Here is a 5,727-nt window from a genome sequence, read left to right on the forward strand (position 1 = left end):
CTTGTAATCCACACACACTCGCCATTTACCATTCTTCTTTGGCCTCACCACTACTGGGGAGACCCATTCTGAATCTTCTACTGGGTATATGAATCCTGCTTCTAAGAGTCTCTTCACCTCAGACAACAGTGCATTTTGTTGCACAACTCCTAATCTTCTTAGTTTTTGTACTACTGGCTTGCTCCCTTCTTTTAGATGGATATGATGCTTTACTGAAGTGACACCTGTAATGTGAGTGTAATCAGAAATAAACAATGATGCATGCTTCTTGAGAACATTTACATAACCCTCCTTTTCTTCTTCCTTTATATCCTTGGATAACATCTCCTCTAGGCTGGCATCCCACACATTCTCCATTTGGATCCTTGGGTTGTCTTCTGATGAGGTAGTTTCCTTTATGGTGACGCCCATGACTTCGAGAGTGCTATCACTCTCTTCACTTGAACTCTCTTCCTCGTCCATAGATGAGGAGCATCCACTTGAGCTCCACTCATCAGCTGACGTCTCTAGTTCAAGGTTCTCTTGTCGCCCATTCTTTAGGTTATAAACCACCTTCCGACTATGGCCACCCATGCGAGGCCTCAACTCCAAGTCTCTTGTTGCCCAATCTTGCCTAGCTCCTATACCCATGAGCCAAGGTCGTCCTAAAATAAGGGGGTATCCTTCTCCCTTTACTGGCATCACATAAGCATCAACCTCTGTAGTGATTCCAAAAATAGAAACTCTCAAAGCTTTCACTACACCCACACAAGTGACAGAGGCATTATTGGCCATTTTTGCCCTAAAGTTTGATGATTCCATTACCTCTAAACCCAATTGATGCATTAGCTTTTCTGTCATGACACAAACCTCTGCTCCACTGTCAATGTAAGTTTTTGGAATCCGTTGTCCCTTGATTTGAGCCTCCACCAAAGGCACTATATCCTTGAGACCATATGCTTTGATTACACTTACTAGCTTACTTCGCTTTGCCCTCGTGCTCACCATTTTTGACCATTGTCGTCAAAGCTTTGGGGAGATATGAAGTAGTTGTGGCCAAGTAATCTTTGGTCCTTGAGAACTCACATCAGCTGTCAAGTCATAAGGTTGTGTCCGAGATCCCATAGGGAAATCAGAGATTTCAATTTGAGACCTAGTACGGGTCTTTCTCTTCTTGGCTTCATCTTTAGTTGCCCGAGATGTACTTGCATCCTTGCTTGTTTCTTTACCTACTTCATCTTGGACACGCACACGTTTGATAGGCATTGTAGCCACTTCATCTATCTTCATCTTGCCTTTAGCTATTTCTTCCTGGTTGCTTCTGCCCTTGAGGACCTCCTCCATCCTTATGATGCTCACATTTGGTTGAGTAGCAGGGGCTTGAGCTTGAGCACGAGGTGGCTGCAAAATTTGAGGTTGCGGTTGCTCTTGTGCTTGAGCTCTAGCACGGGGAGGACTTACTTGTTGTCGAGGACCTCTGACAGGGTAGTCATATCTTCTGGGATGAGGGCAATTATACATGCCGTGGCCATTTTCCCCACAATTGTAACACAACATTTCCCTTGCTTGACGTCGCATTGGTGGCCGATTCCCACCATTTCCCTCAATAGGCCTTCTTGCACCCTGCACAAGATTTACTCTCAACCCCTCTAGCTGGTTTGTGAGATTGTTTATTTGTTGGAGCATATCTTCTTGTTGACCTCTATTGAGGTCTGGTGCATTAGGCACATTTGGAGGTATGTGAGAAGCTTCCATAGTTGTGATATTGCCTCCCAAAGCTAGCTGGCCAGCTTGGGCTTGATAGAGAATCTTTCTATTCTTTTCCCTAGCAATTCTTAAGGCATCTTCAAAAGCATTTGGAAATTTGCTCTTTACCTTCTCCCTTAGCAAGGGGTACAAACCTGAGATAAATCGATCCTTTTGGAGGCAATTGAGAGCTCGCTCACCAGGGTTTAGTGAGTCTGACCATTGCCCCCAAAGTTTCAGAAAACCTTCCTCATAGGTTGCATAACCATGAGGGTCAACTTGATGAAGGGCCAGAAGCCGTTGCCATAATTCTTCTGCCGAATTGGCTCGTTGAAATCTTCATAGGAAAGCCGCCTTCAATCCCTCCCAATCAATTCTTTGGGTTGGATCTAGAGCCTGGAACCATACCCTAGCTTCTTCTTTGAGCACCAAAGGAAAAGCTCTCAATTTCAATGCTTCGTCATCCCTCCCACAGACAAGGAAAGCCATCTCCAAGTTATCCAAAAAATCCCCAGCATTTTCCCCACTACGCCCAAAAAAATTTGGGAAAGCCATCATAAAAATGGGTTGCCTTCCTCTCAATACAGCACAAAGATGAAAACGTCTAGGCCCAAATCATATCTTATTAAGGGTAGAATAAATGGATTGATAGATGCATTAATCTCAGCTAGACGACAAGGGCCTAGTAAGTTCCTTATGATGTTTTGGAACCTAAGCTTTGTGCTAGCTATTATATGCACAATTTGTCTAGCAAGAGGTTGGAAAGGTCCATATAAATCCCTATGATTCATGGAGTATGCTTAAAGCAAGATGAAGATGTGAACATCAAAAGATACATTATACTCCAAAATAGGAAATATTATAGGGTCAGGGGACAACAATATCTCTCTCAACCTCTCAGCTCCAAAATAGAAGGCCAATCTTTGTTGGAAAAAAATCTTTCTATCAATGCGCACATTCACCCTAACATTCTGAACTGATTGAAAGTTGTAGAAAATGGGATTATTCATTGGTGCATTCAATACAAACTTCCATGAAGCACTTCATTGAAGTTGAGCTCTCTTGGATCCCACCATTTGAGAGATGCGAAGAATTTGCTCACCAGTGATTAGCCTAGCTTTGGTGTGACCATCTTCAGCTTTGTAGAGTTCATAGGGTTCGATGGCTACCCTCTCAACCACCTTGAGCCTTCTTGCTAGTCGTAGTTGGAGTGCATCACCATATGTAGCCTCTTGCCAATACCGCACCCCATTGATGTGTAGCTCCCCCTCCAAAAACTTGTTAATACCCGAGTGTGAGAGTGCTTTCACCACCTGAAGTCGAGGCTTCAAAGGAAGTGTCTTCACACTAGCCACAAAGCACTCAACACAATTTTTTGACCTAGGGACTTGATGACTACAAGATTTTCCTTGAAGCAAAGAAGGGTGTGTGTAGTTAACTCTCTTTACCCGCATACGTGCCGTTTGTCGATAAAGACGCTTCTTTTCTCAAGCTTCTTGGGGAGACCATAATGGAAGTCTCAGAGAATTTGATGGATCTTCCTTCATAGAATTGACAGAGTGCTGCTTGAGAACTCCTCCGTGGAGGCACCAATTTATGACGAAGGAAATTTGAAATGGCGGCCTCTACACCAAAACAAACTCCATTGCACCACAAGGGAAATGAGATAAGGGCACCACCTAGTCTTGGAAGCGTGGGCTAGGACCGCTACACAAAGAGAGAGAGAGAGAGAGAGAGAGAGAGAGAGAGAGAGATCACTATGAATGAAGCATTAACCTTAGTGTGTGTACAAGGAATGGATGACTTCAAACACTCTCAACACAAATAGCATGTAGATTACCAAACAACCACTCAAGGATTAGCCAAGATCACATCAAGCACTCTCACACATATATAAAAGATTTCTCTTAATTAACATAAGTAAGAGAAGGAGAGGTTACTAGCATGAAACAATTTGCACTCTAGAATGTGCAAGAATAGAGTGAATGAATGAGCTTATGGGCTCATGGTGAGTGATAAAAAGACTCAATGGGGCTGAGGGAGGATTGGAATTACAAAGGGGAAGGCCTCTTTATATAGGAAAGAGAGTGATTAGGAGTGAGGTTAAGATCCCAAGTGTAATTTGTACAAATGAAGCTTGATTAGGGACATTCAACCAATGAAGAAGCTCCTTCCAAGTGATTTGTTGACCAATTAGCTCCATCATCACTTGTGTTGTCTTCACTCCTTCCTCCATAGCTTGAGTCCAAGAGCTTCCTTATTTTAAAATGTAAAGAATCTACATAAAATCAATACATATCTTGTAATAATAGAAAGGGGTTGAATGAGAACTTATGAATTACAACAAGATTAAGCATGACTTGAGAGGTGATTAGAAGAGGAATTTTGATGGGTTTTTGAGCTTGAGAGAGAGGAGGAAGGAGAGGAGGGTGAGAAGACTAATGGCTGATTTTTAGAGAAGGTCTCAATGTGGAAAAGGAAGGGTGTGTGTGTGTAAAGGTAGAGGGGGTGGTCTCCAGCACAATTGAAAAAATTGGCGTCCGCCATTTTGGCCATATCTCCTAGACCGTAGATGAAAAAATTATAAAACAAATATGGCCAGAATCTCCAGCTCATCAGCTACAACTTTGATGAAGACAACTTTTCTTGGATCGGAGTGGAAATATTTTTTAAAAATTCAGCAAAATCATGTGTCTGGTTCCTTCCTTTACCAAGTCTTCCACTTGGGTCCCATTTGTTTGAATCATCATATGGCTCCAAAGCCATGATGATATGAGCCAATCATGACCCTTGAATCATGGGTGCATGGCTCCACAACCACATCATATCTTTTCTTTTCACATTTACATATTTTCCCTTCCCTTTACCACTAGGTTCTCCCTCTACCTTTCACCTCCGGTGAACTAGTCAAGAAAAAATTCCTATCAAATCATTTTTTTTAAATTTTTCCAAGAGGTTGTTCTCACTCTTTCTTTTACTGTAAACCTCTAGAAGCAAGGAAAACCAACAAAATATAATAAACAGAAATTTGTGATAGGCTCGGATCAACGCGATCACTTGGACGGTCATTGGGGCCTAATACATCACCTACGACTTAATCATGGAGGTATGTTTCTGTTTTTGTGTTGATTGTTGTTTAATTTAACATAATTAGTGTGTGTTTTAGTGTTGGCTTGTTTAATTGGCTTGTGCACACACTAATTAGTGTGTGTTAACATACACTAAGTAGTGTGTGCATTGGCTTGTGTAATTGGCTTGTGCACACACTAATTAGTGTGTTTTAACATACACTAATTAGTGTGTGCATTGAATTGTGCACACACTAATTAGTGTGTGTTAACATACACTAATTAGTGTGTGTTAACATACACTAATTAGTGTGTGCATTAGTGCGTGCACACACTAATTAGTGTGTGCATTGACTTGTGTAATTGGCTTTTGCACACACTAATTAGTGTGTGTCAACATACACTAATTAGTGTGTGCATTGGCTTGTGCACATACTAATTAGTGTGTGTTAACATCCACTAATTAGTGTGTGTATTGGCTTGTGTAATTGGCTTGTGCACACACTAATTAGTGTGTTTTAACATACACTAATTAGTGTGCGCATTGGCTTGTGCACACACTAATTTGCGTGTTAACATACACTAATTAGTGTGTGCATTGGCTTGTGTAATTGGCTTGTGCACACACTAATTAGTGTGTTTTAACATACACTAATGTGTGTGCATTAGATTGTGCACACACTGATTAGTGTGTGCACACACTAATTAGTGTGTGCATTGGCTTGTGTAATTGGACTATGCATTGGCCAATTCCATTGGTCAATGCACACACTAATCACACACTAAATAGTGTGTGTATTGGCCAATCCAATTGGTTTGTACACACACTAATCACACACTAAATAATGTGTGTATTGGCCAATCCAATTGACCAATGCACACACTAATCCCAAACTAATGCACACACTAATTAGTGTGTGCATTGGCCAATCCC

This window comes from Adiantum capillus-veneris, chromosome 10, assembly GCF_014529385.1.
Source record: "Adiantum capillus-veneris isolate H3 chromosome 10, ASM1452938v2, whole genome shotgun sequence".
NCBI lineage: Eukaryota > Viridiplantae > Streptophyta > Polypodiopsida > Polypodiales > Pteridaceae > Adiantum > Adiantum capillus-veneris.